The sequence below is a fragment of the Littorina saxatilis genome, linkage group LG9 (assembly GCF_037325665.1).
Source record: "Littorina saxatilis isolate snail1 linkage group LG9, US_GU_Lsax_2.0, whole genome shotgun sequence".
In the NCBI taxonomy this organism is placed as follows: Eukaryota; Metazoa; Mollusca; class Gastropoda; order Littorinimorpha; family Littorinidae; genus Littorina; species Littorina saxatilis.
In genome coordinates this window covers 4,517,150-4,531,492 of record NC_090253.1, presented here as the reverse complement: position 1 = coordinate 4,531,492, position 14,343 = coordinate 4,517,150, and the positions used below count along the sequence as shown (strand labels likewise).

Sequence of the window (14,343 nt, the reverse complement as noted above, 5' to 3'; positions counted from 1 at the left end):
CGTTGTAGAGCAGCACTAACGCCTTTTCACCTGCTGATAGGATATCCTCTAAGGTCGCATTGTCTTGGAGGAACACTTCAGCAAGTGTTTGCAACTGTAGATTGTTTCTGAGTTCCTTCATCGAGGCTGCTTCTAACTCTAGAACACCGTGAAGCTGCACAGCAGTGTCCTTATTGATGCTCAGTGCGTCAACTTGGTTCACATTGAGTTCAGACTCGTAAGGGGTCGAAAGTGTTTCTGTCTGCTCATCTTGCGTGTTTTTATCTCTATTCTTTTCTGTGTCACTTTCGGGCAGTGGCAGTGGCACACGGAATATGTCAGACAGCAACAGCATAATTAGTGCTGCGTCAACAAGTATGTGTCCTCGAACGGCACGCAGCACAGCTTTCCCTTGAAGCATGTTGCTCGCTGCGTTTGGTGCGTACACAGTAGACAGCACTTCATGAAGACCCGTTTCTTCCATCAGATGGCCAATACACGCCAGGAAACTCATTTCCAGATGGAAGGGTCCAAGGCGAAGGACAATGGCCAGGCTTTAAGGTCGCTGCCATCTGGCTCACTGGAGATGATGCTTTCCACTATAAGGGTTGGTCAAATGTCAACACAGGTGTCGTGTTGCTGCGCTTTGCCTGAGCACTGATGAAATGCAGGGTAGAAAATATGCACGAGGTGTCACTGGGATTCATGTCGATCATCGGCATAAATATTATGGATGACTGTCCTGGATATCTGCCCTTGTGGATGGCTTGCATGAAACCAGACCAAGATGGTCTGTCGGGTTGCAACAGCCAGCAAGCTTTCCACAGCAGATCCACCTTTGATGTTACATCTTCTACAAACACGTTTTCAAGATGTTCAAATTTCAGCTTCAGCAGGCCATCACACGCTTGTCTGTTGTAGTACTGAATGTCAACTTTCGCTCTTTTCACTATTTCTTCTGGCTTGACGTCAGTTCTTCTTCTGATCCTGTCTGTTTTCCCGATGGTCGGAGTGACAGTGGCGATCATTCCCATTCCATGAAATGTGTTGCACCCGTCAAGTGTTGCTGTGTTGTGGTCGAGGTTGTCTGCGATATATTGGGTAAAATGGCCATCAACTTGAAACGCAACGTTGTTTTCTGAAACGGCAGCATTCATTTCATAGGTCAGAACCTCCTTGTACGATGAACAGAATCCCACAGAATACAATGTGTCAATGAGAAACTTTGAATCAAAACAGTGATGCATTTGCACAGCTAGTCCGATCTGCAGGGGACACAGCAACAATCGTGGGCGAGATGCCTGCATAATTGCCTGTCCAATCGATGAGACTTTCACGCTGGTTTCCTTTCCACTGAAGATGTTTTCAAGAAGAATCTGTAAGGACTTTGGAACAAACTCTAATTTGGCGCCACGCGATGAAATGTCATCATCACTGGGGTACATTGCACGGGATGTCGGCACTGCTCTTATGTCATTCTTTAGCAGTTCTGCAGCGGTTTTGAGAATCAGCTCTTTCTGTGCATCCTCATCTTTGACCTTTTTTGCATAAAAGTTATGAAGACTTGAAGAGGCCGTCTTCCTGAATGTTACGACATTTGACTTGCCGTTGACTTCCGTGACGATGAGCTGCTCACCAAAATAATTTTGAAGTTCTTGTTTCATCGTCGGGTGGCTATAAGCATCATCTGTAAACTCCTTCATTTTGATAATCAGGTCGTTCACTGTTATCTGTTCGTTTTCATTTTGAACCAGGTAGGTAGCAACTTTCTCCAACGCTTCAGCTTTCCTCTCATTTTTCGGTCGACCAAGTTTCACCTGTTTGTTGACTTGATGCGACTGAGTAAACTGTAGTGGTCTTTTCCTGCTCCGAAAGCAAAGACTACAGTTTTGATGGTAGACTGCATCAGCAGCTGGCAAATCTGATACAAACTCCAGTCTGCTTCGTACAATGTCTGCCCATTCATCACAGCGCTGCGAACAAACTTGAAAAATTGTGCGTTCAAAGTCAAGTGTCCTAACTGGATACACTTTGGGACGAGAGCGCGAGTCAAGGTTTGCTTCCTTGCCGCAAAAAAGGCAACATTTAGCAAAGTCAAAACATTATTACTGTGAGCACAAATTCTGTGCTAGACTGATTTGATAAAGCGTTCTATGTTTCTGCTTTCTTCTTCAAAACGCTCCGAATGTTACGTGCATTCGTGTAATTGCGACGACAAACCTCGTGCACTGCTTCACCTTCTGATAGACAAACGGCATCACCACGTTCCAGACTAGCCTTGTTTATGGTATAGATCTCTTCCTCTGTCTGTTGGCACAACAAGTCTTCTCTCCAAGGTTGAGCGGATCACCACACAAAACACACAGCGCCATGGTTTGTAATTGGAACAAAAGCTGCAAAATAAATTAAACTGAGTATGAGTCATTCTGTGTTATATCACTTTAGACATTTAATCTGGCAGGGAATCACACACACACACACACACACACACACACACACACACACACACACACACACACACACACACACACACACACACACACTCACACTGCATACACGCACGCACCGTCACACACACAAACGCACACAAACGCACACGCACACAGACTCGCACGCCCAGTTCTCAACAAGGCAACGTTAGAATATACATGTAGCTAAATTACCTCATTGTTTGATCATGAGAAGTACAATAATGTCTTTTTTCTGGTGAATCTATTTTATACACAACACTGTCTCAGCAGCTTTAGATCTGTTTCGCGAGCCATACTTGTGACCTAAAAAAACATTAGCGCCGGCGTGAAGGTGAAGGTCGGCTTAAACAATTCGGTCCTATTTACAGTAAAATACAGATATTTAGCTACTGCTGATTATCATCCTCTTGCGCATTCCAAGAAAAGTAGTCAACTAGATCATTTTTATAAAGAAAAAGACAAAAAAAAAGGAATTAAAAACATATATTCGAGCGAACACTGCAGCGTATTACAGACTGTCAAAGCATCGTCTGCTGCAGTATCAAATCGATCGCTTCCAATCGCTTCCGATCGTTTATTTGTCCTATAACAAAGTAAAACCTCGGAAATATTCATTGATATTGCAAGTGTTTAGTGGCAACTTTTTAATTCAAACTATAAATCGCACAAAAAAGACGAAATACTTTACTTACCAAAGATTTGTTGACATGCAGAGTTCTGCTTCAAATGCTCGCGCAAAACGAAGTTGTAGTTGTCTCCCATGGTAAACAAATCACCCAAGCTATGGCTGGCCAGTGAGGGCACATTAAATTCTACCGTTTTTCAACTTGAAAATTCTCCATTATGCAGAGGCGTACATAGGTATAACATGATGCAATTGTTAGATCTACATTCACTTTACCATTTCCATTCGATATCATTTCTGTAACCATTTTTTTTACCCCTTTTGCCCCGTTCCCCAGGTATTAAGGTGACTGCAGGGCAAGTTCGATTTTGCAAGCTAAAAATAAATGTTCTACTATCTTATCAGTCTAGATCTGGAACTCATGAAACAGTACGATTCAAATCCCCATAAAGTGAGCTGGTGTTTTTCTAGATCTAAGCATCGACCGAATTCAATAGAAATGTTCCTTGCATGGCATAATTATTTCAATTTGCCTAAATCTGTTATTAAGTTTGGTGAAAATCAAAGTATTTGTTTTTTGATTGTTCGCGTGTCTGGTTTTTACATTTAGTCAAGTTTTGACTAAATGTTTTAACATCGAGGGGGAATCGAAACGAGGGTCGTGGTGTATGTGCGTGTGTGCGTGTGTGCGTGCGTGTGTGCGTGCGTGTAGAGCGATTCAGACCAAACTACTGGACTCTTTCTGTCAATTTCACTGCCTTTGCCGTGCGCGGTGGACTGACGATGTTACGAGTTGCATTGCGTTCAGTTTCATTCTGTGAGTTCGACAGCTACTTGACTAAATGTTGTATTTTCGCCTTACGCGACTTGTTCTTGGTTATGTAAACAAATAACAAGTCGCGTAAGGCGAAAATACAACATTTAGTCAAGTAGCTGTCGAACTCACAGAATGAAACTGAACGCAATGCAACGCAGCAAGACCGTATACTCGTAGCATCGTCAGTCCACCGCTCATGGCAAAGGCAGTGAAATTGACAAGAAGAGCGGGGTAGTAGTTGCGCTGAGAAGGATAGCACGCTTTTCTGTACCTCTCTTCGTTTTAACTTTCTGAGCGTGTTTTTAATCCAAACATATCATATTTATATGTTTTTTGGAATCAGGAACCGACAAGGAATAAGATGAAAGTGTTTTTAAATTGATTTCGAAAATTTAATTTTGATCATAATATTTATATTTTTAATTTTCAGAGCTTGTTTTTAATCCAAATATAACATATTTATATGTTTTTGGAATCAGAAAATGATGGAAAATAAGATGAACGTAAATTTGGATCGTTTTATAAAAAATATAATTTTTTTTACAATTTTCAGATTTTTAATGACCAAAGTCATCATTTAATTTTTAAGCCACCAAGCTGAAATGCAATACCGAAGTCCGGGCTTCGTCGGAGATTACTTGACCAAAATTTCAACGAATTTGGTTGAAAAATGAGAGCGTGACAGTGCCGCCTCAACTTTCACGAAAAGCCGGATATGACGTCATCAAAGACATTTATCAAAAAAATGATAAAAACGTCTGAGGATATCATACCCAGGAACTCTCATGTCAAATTTCATAAAGATCGGTCCAGTAGTTTAGTCTGAATCGCTCTACACACACACACAGACAGACACACACACACACACACATACACCTCGACCCTCGTCTCGATTCCCCCCTCTATGCTAAAACATTTTGTCAAAACTTGACTAAATGTAAAAACAAGCTGGAAACAGTTTTTTACGTACAGTACTTCCCATTGCGTATTACTCCACTGGAAACACAATAGCTGCTTATGTCCCAGTTTAGATAACCCGGTATTCCAATTTGTTTTCCAATATGCCTTTAAATGATGCAACATGACAGATTGTGTACATTCGTGACACATGCAGCATTAGGGACGACAGAACTGTGTGCACCAAGGCGGCTGGTTTACCATGAAAACAATGCGTACGATGCAGAGGAACTTTAATTTGTTGAACACGTCTGCATGTTCTGAATATTTCAAATACTTCAGAAGTGTGTCACGTACCGAATGAGAAAGGTAAACAAAACAAGTCGCGTAAGGCGAAAATACAACATTTAGTCAAGTAGCTGTCGAACTCACAGAATGAAACTGAACGCAATGCAACGCAGCAAGACCGTATACTCGTACTCGTAGCATCGTCAGTCCACCGCTCACGGCAAAGGCAGTGAAATCAGACAAGAAGAGCGGGGTAGTAGTTCCGCTTAGAAGGATAGCACGCTTTTCTGTACCTCTCTTCGTTTTAACTTTCTGAGCGTGTTTTTAATCCAAACATATCATATCTATATGTTTTTGGAATCAGGAACCGACAAGGAATAAGATGAAAGTGTTTTTAAATTGATTTCGACAATTTAATTTTGATAATAATTTTTATATATTTAATTTTCAGAGCTTGTTGTTAATCCAAATATAACATATTTATATGTTTTTGGAATCAGAAAATGATGGAGAATAAGATGAACGTAAATTTGAATCGTTTTATACATTTTTTGTTTTTTTTACAATTTTCCGATTTTTAATGACCATAGTCATTAATTAATTTTTAAGCCACCAAGCTGAAATGCAATACCGAAGTCCGGGCTTCGTCGAAGATTACTTGACCAAAATTTCAACCAATTTGGTTGAAAAATGAGGGCGTGACAGTGCCGCCTCAACTTTCACGAAAAGCCGGATATGACGTCATCAAAGACATTTATCAAAAAAATGAAAAAAACGTTCGGGGATATCATACCCAGGAACTCTCATGTCAAATTTCATAAAGATCGGTCCAGTAGTTTGGTCTGAATCGCTCTACACACACACACACACACGCACAGACACACACACATACACCACACCCTCGTCTCGATTCCCCCCTCGATGTTAAAACATTTAGTCATAACTTGACTAAATGTAAAAACAAAACAAAACGTACGTGTTATACAAACTTTGATCTCTTACTGAAACATGGACGCGTCAGCTATAGCGCAGTGCAGTGCAATGGTACAGTGTAGACAAGAACATGCGTTAGAACATGTTTATATGCACCAACTACTCGCGTCAGAGCAGAAATGTTTCGAACACTTGTGATGTTTGATTTACATTCTGTTCAAAGTCATTTGCATGGGAGGGGAGCGAAGCGTCAGACATGTGGGTTGAGTGTGGTAACGTTTGATGACTTAACTGATAGTCTGTCTTCTGCTTGTATCGCGCAAGGGGATTGGTCAGGTTAGTGTGTATCATATTCAAATATGCAAATCATATTCGTGGTCATATTTCACATCCATCAAAAACATGTCATGTCTTGATCGCCCATTTCGGCTGATCGGTGTTTTGGTTTTTTTCATCGCAATTTTTCTATTTACGCATCAAGTCTGGCTGAAATCGTTTTTCATCGACATCAACTTTTATCTTGAAAATGCCATGGCCTCGTGTTAACAGTCACTATATAGTTCGCACACAGTAATAAAAGTATCGCAGCGTCATGTGGAAAAAAGGTGTGAGAAAGACAAAGAACTGCCTATGTTTGTCTCTTGAAGCGATAAACACCGCTACCGTCTGTATCCCTACATTTTGCTCTTCTGCGTTATCGTACGACTGCTTTGGGGTGTTGTCAGTACGATCTTCTGCCTCCAATACCATTTGAAACGTGAGAATTAAGTTTCAGAGTCAAAGTTGCTGCTATCGTGTTTCATTATGAGCAGGAAAGTTTAGCGTTATTCCAGCGTCATGTGTTTAAAAAAAAAAAAAAAAAAAAAAAAAAGATATGTGTGCTTGGACGGGTTTTTGTGGCTATTATGTTTTTGTTTTTATATTTAGTCAAGTTTTGTTTTATTTGTTGGCATATTTCAATGAGAAGATAAGCACATCAGATATTTCAATAAATCTTTTGACAAACATCCGTCATTCAAAGTCAAATTGTCTTATAAAAACAAATTCAGGTTTATATTTTGAAGTTTAAGATGATGAAGAGTTTCATACTTCTCATAATTGTCAACGAGTAAAAAGCGCTGCAATGGCCGCAATCACACGATCAGGCGCTGTGTGAAATGTAAGAAAGATGTATATTACAACAACAACAAATTAAAAAAATATAAATAAACAAGTCGCGTAAGGCGAAAATACAACATTTAGTCAAGTAGCTGTCGAACTCACAGAAAGAAACTGAACCCAATGCAACGCAGCAAAACCGTATACTCGTAGCATCGTCAGTCCACCGCTCATGGCAAAGGCAGCGACATTGACAAGAAGAGCGGGGTAGTAGTTGCGCTGAGAAGGATAGCACGCTTTTCTGTACCTCTCTTCGTTTTAACTTTCTGAGCGTGTTTTCAATCCAAACATATCATATCTATATGTTTTTGGAATCAGGAACCGACAAGGAATAAGATGAAAGTGTTTTTAAATTGATTTCGAAAATTTAATTTTGATCATAATTTTTATATTCCCAGCGAAGCTGGAGGTATCCCGTGAACGCTATTCACGACTTGTTTCCGTGACCTTTCGAATTTCATGGGGGCTGCCATTTTGGTTTTGATGCGCTTCCTTTTCCGGTTTACGTATTTTCCGGTTTAACATAGCATTTGCGTTTTTTTGTCAGAAGAGTGATATTTGGTTATGAAGGAAGTCAAGTCCGCCATTACCTGCAACCTCAGTTGAGTGTTTACTTTGAACTTAAACTTGAACCGTAACAGTGTGTAGCCAGTTCGCAAGACCTGTTCATCTTCCTACCAGTTCCAACTGTTGTTATCAATGGGTCGCGCAGCTGGAGGAAGTGTTTATTTTCATTTGGAGCCCAACTTCAGTTCAAAACCAGTCAAGAACTGGCCTTGACATTCGTTTGGAACTTAGTTCAACGAGTATTTTCTCGAACGTAACTTTTGACCCAGCTGGTTGGCATCATGAATTAGACGTACACCGGCAGTTATAAATCATGTTGTGCAAAAGACTGTAAAGCTTAAAGAAGTAGAAAATTGTGGAAAATCGGGAATGCTTTCTCAGTTTGTGCACCCTGGCAACATTCATCAGGAAAAAAAACTGCATAGATATGCCTTCCTCTGCAAAACAAAAGTCGCGCGAAGAATGCTGAACGGGCAGCGACGACTAGCTGTTCTTCTTCAAAGTAATAAACTACCCCCCAAACCCTGCAAGTTTGTGCGATTTACTTTGTGGACATGAAGCCAGCAGAGGGCTCAGGAATGCCCACTTAATTCCTTGATTTTACTTCCGTCACAAGAACTAAAAGAACATTCAATGTTCGTTAAACCTGTGGATCAAGTGACTCTAGAAGCGGAGGAAATGAAAATGACCGGCAGATCTGTACAAGATGTTGAATTCTGCCAGGGAAACGAAGCCGCTGTCACGGCAGAGAAGTCTCCGCCTACGAAAGTCGGTAGATCTAGAGCAAGGTAAACATACGTTTTTCAACGCTTGTTCACAAACACACACACACGTACACAAACACACACACGCTCACACCATCACACACACACTTATGAAAGAGATGGAATAGCTGATCGAGTGATGACAATGTTGATTGATAAGTATTTTTTGGTGCGGTGAACTTGAGGCAATATTGTTCTATCAATCCATCAATATATTTTACACTTTCACCCCAGAAATGAAGCACGTGTACACATATTGAACAAAAGAACCATTTTAAGCTTCCATTGGTATTGTTTCCTCTTTTTTTTTGCAGACATGTTGGCAGGAAGTGAGTGTTTCACCCCACTCTTGCAAGGTAGGTTGATCACTGATGACAAGTTCTGATTGTTTTTCCTTTTTAATATTAAACGGATGACAATCCGTACTCTGCAGATGGATCTAACCGAGATGGATCTAACCGATACACGGAAGCAACATTGGGAACACACTGTTATTCAGTCTGTTATTCAGTTCATGTGTGAGGGGTATTACTGCAAGTACGTTCACTAATGTAGAGAAATAATTTTGGACTCAAACTTCAAGTTAAATTGTTTCTGCTGTCAGAGCCTTCTTTCTGAAGGAACAATATTTTACATGCCACTGGATTGTTGTATATTCCTTATTTTGCAATGACAGGCTCAGCTTTCATTTGATTGTAATGTGTTTCTTATTTGAAGCTTTGTATCATAAAAGCTCTGTAGAAGTGTTGCACTTGTTTTGCAGACTGCATTAGGCGTGGTAGCTATTGCACCTCCCCCCCCCCCCCCCCCCCCCCCCTATTTATCTAACACACCCACCCACACACATACACAGGGTGCTGACAAAGGATCTTTTTCTATTCTCCTTCAGGCCATCGCTTAATTTCTTGCAGACTGAGGAGCAGAGGACGTTTGAGCCGCTCCTAAACCTGAGGCACACAAGCCACAAGGTAAATAAGGTATCAGTATAAAAACAAATGTTTTCACTTTGATTTTTATCGCATCATTTTTTTTAATTAAACTCTGTAAATTGTGGCAATTACACATTATGCCAATAACATTATTATGAAGAATGAAGATTTTCAACTTATCATTGAAGAAATGAAATCAAGCATTTTTGTTCATTCTGTATTTGATTATTATTTTCCAGTCTTTGGGTTGGCATAGTGGGTGAAATAAGGGTGAGGAGTGTCGGTTGGTGTTATTTTTTCGGTCTTGGTGATGTAATATTTTTCCCACGGTATTCATGGTTATGTTTGACTTTAGTGCAGATTCCAGAACAGCCTCTTAAACTGAAAAGCTACAAGGTCAACAATATAAACAGGTTACTGGTGTCTCAGGCATTGATGTTTTTAAAAAGATTTGCACAGCAATTTATGTGTTTGTAAACAGATAATGAAAATAAAGCATAACAACTTTTATATTTTGTAAGTGGAATTAAATGTTTTCATTTTTTATTTTGAAGTGTTTTTGTATTCAGGTTTTATTGGATGGGTGGGGGGGGGGGGGGGGGGTTTTGGTGGTTCTGACTTTTTATGATGTAAGGATTTTTTTCCTTAATTAGTTATTTAATTAGTTTATGTAGGGGGGGCCGGAGGGGGGGGGGGGGCGTGGGATTTAAAGTGTATTTCTGGCTTTCGGAGAGGTGCTAAATCTGTTAAAATGGAAATGAAATAAAACAATTGGTGGTGAGGGTTATTACAAAAAAAGTGAGGATTATTTCTCATACCTTTTTATTTTTTACCCAAAAATTATGTTACTGAAATTATTCATTAATTTTTAAAGAGGCAGACTGTGAGACAGGTGATGTAATTGAAGTTAGAATATCATGAGATGTTACTTACATGTACTTTCTTTACAATATCATCTAATTTGCAGACTTCATGGCAGCCACTGACCTGACGATATGACAGCCATGAATTGAATATCAAACGCAGAAGAAGAAAAAGAAGAAGACAGTCTAACAGGAAAATAATTCTGGTATGCTCATAATTTCTATGCCAGTTTGAAAAAAGTCATGAATTGAAGTTTACCCAGGTTAGACATTAGCATGTCATAATTGTGACAATGAATGTATCCGTAAACGCACCAAGAGACTTACTTTGAAAAATTGAAGTCATGCATCGTCAATATGACTACAATCACAAACTGAATAAGGGGAAATCATGTCAATTTGGTGGTCTGGATCATCAGCTGTTGCTCATTCGCTATAATGGTCTACTTGACAAAGCCCGTCTTCATGTGCTTCTTTGTTTCTTTATACCTAGTGTAGACAACATGTAGGCGTTTGCAGACTGTTTATTGTATTGCTGTTGTTTGTTTGTGAGTAAAACTATGGTGTGACCTCAATTGTTTGAAATGTGTTGTGTATGTTCTACTTTGTGTAAGGTGTTTCTCCATGCCCCCAGAAGAACCGACATTATATTAAAACCTTCATACCCTGAAAATACTTGCATACTAGATGTTGTTTCTTATTGTAATGATTGGGGACAGGCAAGCTCTTAAATTGTGCAAGCCATCAGAAAACTGTCAAGTCTGATTTGCTAGAACAAGCGATATTAACACGTTATTAAGATGAATATTTGATTAAATATGTGCAGGAACTACTTCAGCAGATTCATATGGCCAGTCTCACAATGCAAGGAAGGTGAGTAAATTGAATTATGTCTCTCCCACCTGTTCTGTGTTTAGTGTCAGCCGTGATTGCCTGATGAGAATTTGAAAACATGTTGCTAACTAACATGAACCCAACCATGAAACGTGATGTAGGTGAGTAGCCCATCTAGAAAAACGAACCTGTTCTAATTCCGAATTAGAACAGGTTCTTTTTTCTAGATGGGCTACTCACCTACATCACGTTTTATGGTTGGGTTCATGTTAGTTAGCAACATGTTTTCACATAGAAAATGGTGGGCACCTGAACAAATATCTGCACATTACAATGAAGTCTTACTTTTTAATCTGATGGTTTAATAACCCCCAAAAACCCAACCAACCAGCACCCCCCCCCCCCACCCCCCACCCCCACCCCTCCAAGAAGAAGCTCACATAACTACCAACTACACAATTTCATTACAGAATCAAACAATGGGAAGAATCAGGATTCAGCAGTGCTAGGTCGTTGGGGGGGATAGCTATCACTAGGCACTCAGCAATGAATAGTTGAGGTTTTCACGGACATTAACAAAATCCGGTAACCTACGGACAGTAAATTTCACAGGGAAGGGAACAAGAACGTCAAAAATGGAAAAGTATGTTTTTTCTTTCAAACCATTGATAGAGCTCTGAAGCTTCACACAAGTTTTGCAGAGAGAGCACTCGGCCTCTTCATTTTTGGCACTAAAACATGCGCACACACAAAAAGAAAGTTTTTAAAAAGTGGCACCGATGTATTCTCACACTCACAGCCTTAGAATATTGCAGTTTGTATGTTACCAAATTGAGGCATGATTTTACTCCATACCTGACCAAATCTGCGACAGTCGGGCAAACTTCTTACAAGTCGGATTGGGCCTTCAATCAAATACTCAGAAACCAGCAGCTACTTTAAGTAATACTAGTTTTGTTGTTATTTTTTACAGCTTGTACTGAATGTGTTTTCTTTTATCTCCTCAGAATCGAGTCAGCCAGAGAAAGACCATTGAGAGGGAGAGCGCACAGTAAAGCATATATGGCATGCACTTCGGTGGACCAGTGCCATCATCTTCATAACAAGAGATGCAGATCATATTTTCTTATGTTTAAGTATAGCTGTTAGCAAAAGTATTTGACGATTCTTGGGTACGACTTTCGTGTTTAATCCTATTAGCTTGTGTACAGCCCCAAAATCTGTTTTATTTTGATTTATCATTTATAGTTTGAATTTTTTTTTAATGGAATTAGTCCAAATGTAAATACATCTAAGGTTGCAATATTGTTTTTTTTGTATATACCCTTAAAACTACCTCTTCGTGTAAACAAAATTTAATTGTAAAAAGAAGTGTTTGTTCAAGGGAGATAATTTGAAGCGAATTTTTTTTTAAATCAGTAAAACTGCGTAGTGACATCCTCAATTAAATAAAAAGAATAAGGAATAAAGGTATACACACAGGTTGTACCCATTTTCTTGATTGCACTGCTTTTAAGTAGAAAGCTTTTTTTCTCAGAATTATTTTACAAATAAAATTCAAGGGAGGCAATTGATATGATAAAAAGGAAGAATTTTTTTTTCTTAGAATACTGTACACATTTAGTAAAGTATAATTTACAAGACAAAACACAGGTTTTTTTGGGTTTTTTTTCTGTGCCTACTACTTGACAAGAGAACCACGAGATTTGTGCAGATTATTTAAAATTTTCTGTACAGTATATTTTACAAAGACAGATCCATACAATATATATAATTTTGTAATAGATGTTTTCAATTTGTAGGTATGTTTTTTTTTAAATCAACAGTTCGGATAGCCACAACAAGTGTGTATGTCTTGTGATTTGAGAGCTTTAGCACTGGATGCTTAGAATCCTCTTGATCATTTACTTCAGTAGGTAAAGCCACCTTCTCCAAAATCTTCTCTCCTATTCTGTGCTTACTACAGTGGGTTTGACAAGAGAACCACGAGATTTGTTTTTGTACATATGTTGCTTTTATTCTGTACACTTTAATGATTTAATCCTATGTGCACATTTTTTTTTAACTGTGTTTTTGTTTTTGTTTTCCTGTATTCAAAGTGTGTATGGAAACCACAACCTGTCACAGCAGTATTATTAATCTGGATCTCCCTGCTAAGAACGTAATTAACAGAACGTGTGCATGTAGCTAAAGAACTTAAAAAGAATTTCTGCTACTTCACTCAAAATACGTCCATCCTCACACTCATATTTTCTTAAAATAATATTTGTTCATACAAACATGTTTGCGAATTATTCAATTTTGCGTAAAATATTCAATTACGATTTCTTTGTGTGTTGCAAAATTATGTAATAAAATTATGCAAGATCAAATTCAAAACAGCAATAAAGCTGCTGACGGCAGAATACCTCTGTTGACTTCTCTATCTGTTGGGTCAAACTATGCCACAGACATGTTTCTTCTAGAAGCTCAATATTACGTGGTACAGTCTCAAAGACAGAACAACGCAATAACCTTTTTTTGTGTAGATTCGATTGACTTTTTCCTGAAATAAAATATTCATGAAGCCGGTTCTGACTGAGTTAATATATTTCTGGAAAGCTGAACAACGCAATGCGTCTGTGACTGGTGAAGAAGCAGAGCTGGAGCTTTTTGTATTGTTTGTCGTTGGTTTTATTACACACGCACTCACATACGGTCAACAAAATGTTGCATGTTCCTGCTTGACAAACAAATGCCTGCATACATGCGTGCACGTACGAACGTACGAACATTCATACCTGTGCAAACAATCTGCCACTTCAAGTTCAACACCCAAACCCCACACATTCCTCCAAAAGGAGTCTGAAGTATAATACTGGCATTTGTGGTATTGAACGAGGACCTCAACTTCCATTGTCTAGTGCATGTGGGTCTCATGTTGTACGTGTGAAACCACTTACTTAAAAAAGAAAAAATCTTGTAAGCTTATCAACAAAAAACGAACAATTATATTCTTAAACAAACTGGTTAGAATAACAGATTTAGGAGAATGCAATGCAAGGAACATCATTATCTAATTCGGTCGATGCTTAGATCTAGAAAAGCACCCACTTATTCCAGTATAATAGAGAGAAAAAATCCAATTGAAAAAGTTCCAGATCTAGACAAGGCAAGCACTAGCAGCAATTTTAGCTAGCAAACTCGAACTTGCCCTGCATTCATGCAAGGTCGAACCA

At 39.0% G+C, this 14,343-nt stretch overlaps 1 protein-coding gene and 1 long non-coding RNA gene across 5 annotated transcripts in view; both read left to right on the top strand.

Annotated features, from left to right (window-relative positions):
- The window catches only part of LOC138975101 (carbohydrate sulfotransferase 11-like), a 55,150-nt gene that overhangs the window by 25,439 nt on the left and 15,368 nt on the right, over positions 1–14,343 (top strand). Inside the window, exon 1 of one of the 3 annotated variants that reach the window (XM_070347752.1) lies at positions 6,247–6,346. The exons of the other annotated variants lie outside the window; for them this stretch is intronic. The gene's annotated coding sequence lies outside the window, so the exon portion shown is untranslated. Of the gene's footprint in view, positions 1–6,246; positions 6,347–14,343 lie in introns of those variants that run through there. 3 annotated transcript variants of the gene reach the window in all.
- Positions 7,593–13,696, top strand: LOC138975100 (uncharacterized). 2 transcript variants are annotated; one of them, XR_011458508.1, is made up of 6 exons: positions 7,593–8,523; positions 8,814–8,855; positions 9,389–9,467; positions 10,396–10,497; positions 11,118–11,164; positions 12,133–13,696. It is a non-coding gene; the product is annotated as an uncharacterized lncRNA (long non-coding RNA). The 2 variants fall into 2 exon arrangements; XR_011458509.1 differs by having other exon boundaries at positions 9,389–9,476.